Source organism: Neltuma alba, unplaced genomic scaffold (genome assembly GCF_004799145.2).
Source record: "Neltuma alba isolate B1F8T4 unplaced genomic scaffold, ASM479914v2 tig00012864_pilon, whole genome shotgun sequence".
Classification (NCBI taxonomy): domain Eukaryota; kingdom Viridiplantae; phylum Streptophyta; class Magnoliopsida; order Fabales; family Fabaceae; genus Neltuma; species Neltuma alba.
The window spans coordinates 288,722-299,259 of record NW_021637245.1 but is presented as its reverse complement, the minus strand read 5'-3'; the positions used below and the strand labels follow the sequence as shown (position 1 = coordinate 299,259).

The window sequence follows — 10,538 nt, the reverse complement described above, 5'->3', positions numbered from 1 at the left end:
AATATAATGTCATTCATAACGGCCTTCGCGACTGTACTGTCACGACTCTAATCACTCTCTTACTTATCTTTGATGTCCTTCAAATTAATTAACAGCCTTGAAAACAACAAATTCCCAATAATAGTACAGCCTCTAATTGAATCGAGGCTATATATCATCCTCATTCCAATACGCAATGCAACTTTGTGTTTGCGTACGTCGAGGGCTTTGCTAGTAATCACAAAACAGGGTCGAGCATTTGTGGTACCACACACACACACACACACACGCACACAGAGAGAACCCCAGATTTCAGTGTAATCGGGCCAATGAAGTCTTCTAGCGCCACCAAGTTTCCCATGTCATACCCTTCTGGTTTATTTGTTTTGTGTTTGGCAACTACGTTGAACCCTGCGTTTGGCGCTCGAGTTTGTAAGTTTTCTGCAATCTTTAACTCCGGCGGCTCTAACTCTGACACCGGCGGCACGGCGGCCTCCTTTTTAGCACCGCAGGCACCGTATGGGCAGACCTATTTTCACAGACCTTCGGGAAAGGTCTCCGATGGCCTCCTCATCATCGATTTCATTGGTATTCTAACGCTTCATTAATGCCTTGCTCTTTGGTTAAGCAATTCTACCCGTGATGCATTCATTATTAACAATTTACCCCGCGCATTCTCATTTTGAGGATACCAAATTGTCTTTGGTTTTCTGCTTTGTTATATAATATTGCAGAATATGGCATACAGAGGATTCCAAGGTTCATGATTTTGACTTTGCATTTCGCATTCGATTTTAAGCTGCTTTCATTAATGATACTCTTTCTGTTATAAAGCCAACTGCATGTTTTGTTGGGGTATGAACCCAAATCTCATTCTGCACAATGGAATTTAATAATAGCAACGTATATAATTGTATTTTCCTATCAAAATGAAGCTGTTTTTAACCTTGATCTGTTTGTTTTTACGATTTCAGCACAAAATTTTGGACTCCCATATCTTAGTGCATATCTTGATTCTCTGGGCACCAACTTCACGCACGGAGCAAACTTTGCAACGGCTGGATCGACAATCAAGACCCCACATTGTGGCCTTGTCGGATACAGTCCTTTCTTCCTCGACCTGCGGTTCAATCAATTTGCAGAATTCAAAAACAAGACACAATTAATTAGACATGAAGGTAAATAATTTTTAAGTAACTCGAGTTTTCACTAGTCTCAGTAGTCTGTAACATATTATAACTTTATAAAGCTTGATGCATACAAATTAGCAGCCATGCATGAACAAGTACTCTGATTTTTCAGCAGGAGTATTTGGAAGCTTCATGCCCAAAGACAAGTATTTTGCAAAAGCTTTGTACACATTTGATATCGGTCAGAACGATCTGGGTGCTGCCATTTATGACAAACAAGACCCTGCAAGAAATCGATGCTTCTATACCAGATGTAGTCAACGGCTTGGCAACTAATGTTAAGCTAGTTTAATACCCGTCCCATTATTGTCTATTTCGATAATGCATTAATTAATGCCTGGCTTTTCACTAACATAATAAATTCTGTTTTTTTTTTCTAAATTCATGAACTTGGGAATCAGAACATATACAATCTGGGAGCTAGAAATTTCTGGATATATGACACAGGACCCATCGGGTGCCTCCCTTATATGTTGGTCAAGTCCTCATCAGCCCAACGAGACGAGCTTGGTTGTGCAAAGCCTTACAATGAGTTAGCTCAGAAGTCCAACCACAAGTTGAAAGAAGCCGTAGTTCAGCTTCGAAAACATCTTCCTCATGCCGTAATCATACATGTAGATATCTACGCTGTCAAGTACTCTTTGATCAGCAACGCAGAGAAATACGGTGAGCCTAATGAAAAATAATCGCTTTGATCTATTTTTATGTACAAAGGATATACGTGGTGACGTGGGTGGATGGATTTGCAGGATTTGAGAAGCCAACAGTGGCATGTTGTGGGTATGGAGGGGAATACAACGATGGGAATGTGCAGTGTGGAAGAGTAGGGATGGTGAATGGTACTGAAACATTTGCTGGATCATGTGAAAAGCCATGGGTGAGAGTGAACTGGGATGGGATTCATTACACAGAAGCGGCTAACAAGTTCGTGTTCAACCAAATCTCCACCGGAGCATTCTCTGATCCACCCATTCCCCTGACTATGGCCTGCCAAAGACATTTCAACAAGAAGTTTCACTACTAGTGTTTTGCTTCCAGGCTAGAAACTGATTGAGATAGTTTTGTTAATGCAGTCTGTGGATGTGTTTCAATTATATTTATGAATCGATCAGGGGCCGAGGGAACAGATATATGTGGGATAAAGTTGGAGACAGCAATGAGGTAATATAGTATTGATTGAAGGTTAGTGAATGCATTCGCTTATTTAAATTCACTTGTCATCAAAATGGGCTCAAACATGTGAATCACTTGAAAGATATCAGCATGACACGAGATCGTGGTCATCAAAATATTTTGCCGATTGCAGCTAATGATGCGGTAATGCGGAGGGTCAAATGAGCTGATGTTTTTGTTGTTCCTTGGGCGGCTAAAAATTGAAGCATCAATACCAACGCCAATAACTATTGATTCTAATGAAAAGAGCTGTGTTGGCTTTAAGCATGAGGCTTTGAATGTGTAAATATGGAAATTAAATTATTTCTGAAAAGCTCATGCCAATTGAATCTCATCACATAATACTTACTAGATCTCAGAAAATTATATTACTTTTAGATTCTAATTTAATATTCAATTTAATATTAAATATAAGATTCAATATACTTTATCTTTAATATTTATCTACTATTTTATCCTTAAGTACTCTCTATAATGGTTATATATATATATTAAAAAGTTACTATTAACTAGTAATTCAAACAGACATGATTAAAAAAATATCTATTTAAAAAATTAATTAATTAAGTCTCAAAAGTAGGAGTATATGACATGGGGTTGGTTGCAACTTGCAAGTTGCAACGACGGGGCCGAGAAGACGTGCGTCGGCAACCTCTCCACGGTGATTGCAATAAACACTGATAAAAAATGGGCGAACGCGCTAAAGAGCGAAAGGAATGGATGAACAGAATCCAATGCGACTGCTAAAACCATTCTAATGATCATCGGACTGCCTCTTTTTCTCTCTCCTTTGAGCGGCCCTTCACTAACTGCACTGACACTTTTGAAAATTACCGCATTCATTTAGTCTCCGGGCCTTTTCGTTAGCTGAACCGGCATTGATATTACATCTCTTCAATTATTTCCCTGTAAAATAATACTCTTCCGGTCCTTAATGTAAGACCTATTTAACTAATTTGATTAGATTAAGAAAGTTAGGTAAGTTAGTTAATTATAAGAAATGTGATACGTTTTTCCTAAAACATCATAATCATCTTTTTTAATACCTAATCTCTCTCTTCTACTTGATTATGATTGAGGAAGTATCCATAGAGGTAATTTAGAGAAAATTGATAAATATGATAAATGAGTCTTATATTTAGAACCAAAACTAACTTAACAATTGAGTCCTATATTAAGGACCGGAGGAGTACGTCAACATTTTTTGAAAGGCCCCTTTTTCGCATCTGGAGAGATTTTTTTTCTTCTTCTTGAAATACAAGTGGCAAGCTCAAGATTGAAACATAAAACGATGGCAAAAAATAGGCAAAAGCATTGAAAGATAAAACAAAACTCAAAATGGGGAAAGCTGCTGGGAGATGGCTGGGCTGGGCCCTTTAATTAAAAAAGAGAAGAAAGCAAAATTGGTCTAGCCATCAAAACGCAGATTGTTTTTTCAGGGCCTGTGGCGAAGGGGTCTAGAAGCCTAAGATGATGGGAACCGGCCTTTCATTCAACCTTATCCAACGTGGACGCTACGAATTTCGAACGCTAATAAGCAATAATACAAACACCTATGAGCTGGGAATGTCCTGTGGTAGTGGTTGTTTATCCTAACAAGCAATGTTGTTAAGAGCATTAAAATCCTGTTGGGTCCAAAATCCTTTATTAATTTTCTCAATCCCTCATCCGTCGTGATGCTGCATCTTCCTTTTGCATATCAAAATTCTATAACCCTCCCGGCCGTTGGATCGTTCGGGAGAGAAAGCTGCATAAGGCACGTCATGGTTTCTTTCTGGGGATACGACCTTAGCTGTGGAGGGCGTTGGCAGGAGACGATTAAAATTATTGCAGTGACTGTGTAGTAAGTAATGCAGGGGACCCTTGTCTGATTCTGATCGCCCGGCAGTTTCGTCTTCCGGTTCAGGAAAGGCTCCTTCTTGTCACTTAATGCCGGCGCCGATGGAGTCTCCCTGCACCGCGAGGTTCGTTATCCCATTGTTCTCTTGTTTGGTGTATGCTTGTATTGCTGCCACATCTTCTTTGAACCCTGTATTGGTCACTCAAGCTTGTCAATTTCCGGCCATCTTTAACTTCGGCGACTCTAACTCCGATACTGGTGGCCTTGCTGCTTCCATTTGGTTGCCACCCCTACCATATGGCCAGACTTATTTTCGCCGACCTTCTGGAAGGTTCTCCGATGGCCGTCTCATTATCGATTTCATGGGTATTTATTCTTTTCATCTTCGCTTTCTGCTCTAATTCTTTCATTCCCCCACTTCCATTACTTTTATTCTGGATAAGCTCGATAATTGCTCTCTAATGTTGCCCTATAGTAATGATACATTGACAGGATAATCATCAATAAAAAAGTAATATGAATACACAATTCTAATTTCAGCTGAGAGTTTTGGACTTCCTTATCTGGATGCCTATCTCAATTCGCTGGGGACTAATTTCACACACGGAGCAAACTTCGCAACTTCAGCATCAACAATCAAACTCCCCTCCATTATTTTACCTCAACCAAATGGATTCAGCCCTTTCTACCTTGAAATACAGTACAATCAGTTTACGGAATTCATGTCAAAATCAGATTTTATTAGGCAACAAGGTAAACAATGGTGTCAGTTGATATTTTGAACTACTTTTCATTATTATTAATCTGAAACATACAACTCATATTGGCGTTGTCACAGGAGGTGTCTTTGCAAGTTTGATGCCAAAACATGAATACTTTCGTGATGCGTTGTACACATTTGATATTGGTCAAAACGACCTTGGCCGTGGGTTTTTTGGCAATAAGACTATAAAGGAAGTCATCGATTCTGTACCCTATATAATCGATAATTTCTCAAGAGATCTTGAGGTAGTTCAATACTCATCATCAACAACTATATATTTGAATTATGGTTGAGTCTTATTCTTGACTAATTTAACTCTTGTAAATTGATGGACTGGAAAATCAAGTACGTACACCATTTGGGAGCAAGATATCTTTGGATACACAACACAGGCCCCATCGGTTGTCTCCCTTATATTTTGGTCAAGTTCCCAGCAGCTGAACGAGATGAGTTTGGATGTGCAAAGGCTCCAAACGAAGTGGCTCAATACTTTAACCACAAATTAAAAGAAGCCATAGTTAAACTTCGGCTAAGCCTTTCTCCTCCCGCTGCAATCACATATGTTGACGTGTATTCTGTGAAGTATTCTCTTTACAGAAACCCAGAAAAATATGGTGAGCCAAATCGATATATGATAACATTTTTGTGCACAGACTTGATTAATTTGCTGCTATATCATTGCTGATGTGGATGTGTGTGTGCAGGATTTGAGAAGCCATTGGAGGCATGTTGTGGGTATGGAGAGAAGTACAACTATGGGATTGTAGGGTGTGGGTCGTCAGAAGTGGTGAATGGAAGTGAAGTGTATGGAAGGGCTTGTGAGAAACCATCTGTGAGAGTGAATTGGGATGGCATTCACTATACAGAGGCTGCTAACAAATTCGTCTTCCATCGCATCTCTTCTGGAGCTTTCTCTCATCCTCCAACCCCACTGAACATGACTTGTCATCTCCCCCATAGTTAACAGTATTACACCTTAAAAGGATTCCAGTGATTCCAAATATGCTAGTCACTGCCTCCGTTTATGTCGAATAAGTTTTTAACATATGGTGCATCATTCATAACAATATTCATTGCTGTGATCGTTACCAGATCAATCTTTATATATTTCTAACTATACCGACGGCGAAGTATATTATTAAGTGGAAGACGCTACTTTAAAAATAAATAAATAATGTGAATAAAATACAAAATCATGTCTCCCGTGTTGAGAATCATTCAAAATCTCTGGCATAATTATTTGGGGGAAAAACATTTTTTTTCTCGCTTAATCTGGTGGGCTTTACTTTTCATTCACATTATAATTTTGTCAATATAGTCCCATATGAATAAGTTAATCCGTTTCTTTCAATCAGGCATGGTTTGACTCCGATTGATCAGAAATCGACAATGTAAATGCAATATTAAAATAGCATATTCAACCATGAAAATTCGGAAGTATTGAAAAAGGAGAAAGAGTTTACCGTACCCTACAAAGCTTGTTTTGGCATAAGCCTGAGAATTCAGAACTCAGGAAAAGAACATATTTATCATAAAATCATGACATGCGCTAATAATAACTTTATCATAAATCGTGATAAGTTTAGAACCGTTGCTATTTATTTTTTGTTTTTTCTCTTCCGTTTGAATCCATAGCAACCGATAATATTATTTCATTAGTGAAGGAAGGCTTAAACAATGGGAAAAGACAAAAAGTCAACCATTGTCAGAACCATAAAAAGACCCTAACTTCCTTCTTTTCTCTGTGTTTTGACCAATGGAGGCTCTTAGCTCTACCAAGCTTCCCTTCTCATTGCCTTGCTGCTTGGTGCTGCTGTGTATTGCAACCACGTTGTTGAACCCAGTTTCCGCCACTGAAGTTTGTAAATTTCCAGCCATCTTTAACTTTGGTGATTCTAACTCCGATACTGGTGGCTTCGCTGCTTCACTTGAAGCACTGGCCCCACCATATGGTGAGACATATTTTCACAGACCCGCAGGAAGGTTATCTGATGGCCGTCTCGTAATTGATTTCATAGGTATTTGTCTAACAATTGATCTTCACTTTCTGCTGCACATGTTTGCTTTCATATTCTCTGAGATGGGCTTCTTATTTCATCAATTTAAGTGGTAACATATATACCCTCGTCTTTGAAATACCCACGCAGCCACAATTTCGAATTTCTATTAGATAAGCATGCCTTTCATTTCTCCTGAGCTTAGAAAGTATGTGCCTTTGCTCTGCGATGTTAGAGACTGGAATACAGATGATATTGATGATGAAGAAGGGCCGGCACTAGTGGTGGTTTGATTAGAGCATCAATGCATTCAAAGCTACTTTAACTTTTTTTTTTTTTTTTTTACACAAGTGAAAAGGTTTTTATTTTTTTGATTTTTGGGTGGAGGCCCAAATGACGCGCAGAGATTAATCATATTTTTGTACAACTTTTTGGAGTACACCCAGTGAAATATTTTTGCTTCCGACAAAACCATTTTTCCCGTCATTTCGTCTAAGTAGAGAATGAAGGTAATTTCCCATGTTGCAATATGCATCCATTAGAAAATAATTTAATATTTTGGAATTATTGGCTTCATGAATATCTGTGTAATTTCAGCTCAAAATTTTGGACTCCCTTATCTCAGTGCGTATCTTGATTCTCTTGGGACGAACTTCACACATGGAGCAAATTTTGCAACAGCAGCATCGACGATCACACTTCCCCCTAGCATCATACCAACAGGGGGTGGTTTCAGTCCCTTTTACCTTAATATCCAGTACTCTCAGTTCAAAGAATTCATACCCAGATCACAATTTATTCGACACCAAGGTAATTAATATGAATCATTATGATCTGTTTTGTGCTCTTCGATTCTCACTAGCAATCATTTATTTTGGGATTTGTATGAAATTGTTTGGCAGGAGGAATATTCACAACTCTGATGCCCAAAGAAAAGTATTTTGCTGAAGCTTTATACACATTCGACATCGGTCAGAATGACCTGGGCGCTGGCTTTTTTGGTAATAAAACTGTAGAACAAGTCAATGCTTCCGTACCTGATATGATCAATGCTTTCTCAACCAATCTTACGGTAATTATATATCCCAATATTACAATTTTGGATCATGCTTGGGCCTTTTTTCCTGCTGATTTTTTTGTTCTCAATTGATGGAACTCGATGACGAAGAGCATATACAATTTGGGAGCTAGGTCGTTCTGGATACACAATACAGGACCCATTGGATGCCTCCCTTACATTTTAGCCAACTTTTTATCTGCTGAAAGGGATGCATTTGGTTGTGCAAAGCGTTATAACGAAGTAGCCCAACATTTCAACTACAAGTTGAAGCAGGCAACATTTCAACTTCGAAAAGACCTCCCCCTAGCTGCAATCACATACGTAGATATTTACTCTGCCAAATATTCTCTGTTCAGCAACCCAAAGAAATACGGTAAGACTAGCTAACAATGACTACATCTCTATGCACAGACTCAAGACTTGACTTTAATATCGAATGTATAGGATTTGAGAAGCCACTGGTGGCATGTTGTGGATATGGAGGGCCGTACAACTTTGGCAGTGTTATATGTGGAGGCACGGTTACTGCGAATGGCACTGACATTTTTGTGGGATCGTGTGAAACACCATCAACTCGAGTGAATTGGGATGGAGTTCATTACACAGAGGCAGCAAACAAAGTCATCTTTGATCTAATCTCAAGCGGGGCTTTCTCAGATCCACCCATTCCCCTGAACATGGCATGTTACAGAAATGCTTCGGTGGTGACCTATCCCTCTTTAGCTGCAGGTCGCTTCGTCCGTACGTATTAAAATAAAGTGTGTTCTTCCATGCAAGCCACACTCATATAGTGGCACTCATTATTCATTATTTCTTGAGCTTTATTTTTATATGTTTCTTCCCTTCCCTCTTTCCCATCGATCTGTCTACCTATGTATGAACATTGCGTCCTTGCAAAGCATGGAAAACTCATGGTCGATGTCCATTAGAAGAGATAGTCCAATTGAACGCGACGTTATTTGTGATGAATTCACCCCCTCAAATGGTTATAACACTGAGTAATGAATTAGAACAATGAGCAATTGAAACTGTAAATGCTTATATTACTAATGGAAATGCTCAGCCACAGAGTCTCATTGCAAAATACTACCTTTGGTACTAATTTAATTCTAAGACCTCATTTGTAAACTATAAACGAGGTCTTATAATTAGGAAGGGAGGTAGTATATCCATACAACTTAGCAATTCAGAAAAAGAAAACAAATGCTGTCAGATGGAAGGGGATACTCAGGGAGAATCGAAAGAAAATTCATGGAGTTAGGAGCAGGGAAGCCAGGGGGAGAGAAACAACACAATTTCTTCACACCCAAGCCACCCTCTACCTCCATCTATGTGACCTGGTCGCTTCTTCGTTGTCAGTCCAACCTCCAAGCCTAATTACCCAATCTTTTGTACTATTTTCGGTTTGAATCATCCATATCTTATTTACATAGTCCACATTTGATTGATTTATTTTTTTATTTAAAATAATTTTTTTAATATGTATAGAATCTAAAATAGGGATAATCTCTTAACTATCATTCTTTCAAAAAATAATTTTTCTTTTTACAAAGAATCAATTAAAGATTTTAAATTTGGGCTGTTTAAATCAAATATAAACAGTTAAAATCTGATGAGCTTAGAGTGCTTGTCAAAGTGATGAATACTGAAATTGGTTCTGTCCATAATATAATTAAGTCCACTCATCACATCAAATTTTTCCCTGCTCATTTTTGCCAAAATTCACAAAATCAAATAAATAACGTCAGGAAGGGGAAAAAAAAAAAACTGAATAACGTCTGAAGCTACTATAAACACCCAAGTTTCCCAGGGATCTTTGTGTTCCACTGTGCAATACAACATTGATGTTAACATCATCAGTTGCTGTTATCGTAACCAACTCAATTCAATTTTATATTCTGACTATATTGATGATCGACGAAGGAAGTACATTATCAATTAAAAGATGCTATGATTGAAAAAAGAATAATTTGAATACAATACAAATTGTCTGTTGTGTTACTTTGACAAGGTCAAACAATAAAAAATAACAATTCTATTTTGAGAAATCATTAAAAATCTTTGGCACAATTATTAGGGGAAAAAACAAATTTATTGCTTAATTTGTTGCACTTTGCTTTTCGTTGACATTCAAAAACGTATGAAAGACTTAAAGTAATGGAAAACTCTACTTAGATTATTTGTTTTGTAATGATGTGCTTGTAGCTAAAATGATTTTATAATTTAGTCAATGTTATTATAATTTTGTCATAATATTGGTATACAAGTTACTCTGTTTCCTTCACTTAGGTATGGTTTGACTTTGATTGATTAGAAAAAGTTACACGCCAGCAATATTAATGTAATGCATACCGAAGTCTATGCATGAGTTTAGGAAAATATCATTTGTATTTGAAGTGTTAACGACGGAACCCAATCTCAGCTCTAGCAATCATGACATACGCTAATAATAATTTTTTATCACGTCAAAGCATGATAAGTATAAAACCTTTACCTATTTATTTTCTGCGTTTTATTTCTTCTGGATCCGTAGCAG

The 10,538-nt window shown here is 37.9% G+C and overlaps 1 pseudogene; it reads left to right on the top strand.

Moving 5' to 3' along the window:
* The first annotated feature begins 308 nt into the window (after positions 1 to 308).
* LOC114731936 (uncharacterized) lies at positions 309 to 8,903 on the top strand (annotated as a pseudogene).
* Positions 8,904 to 10,538: the final 1,635 nt, after the last annotated feature.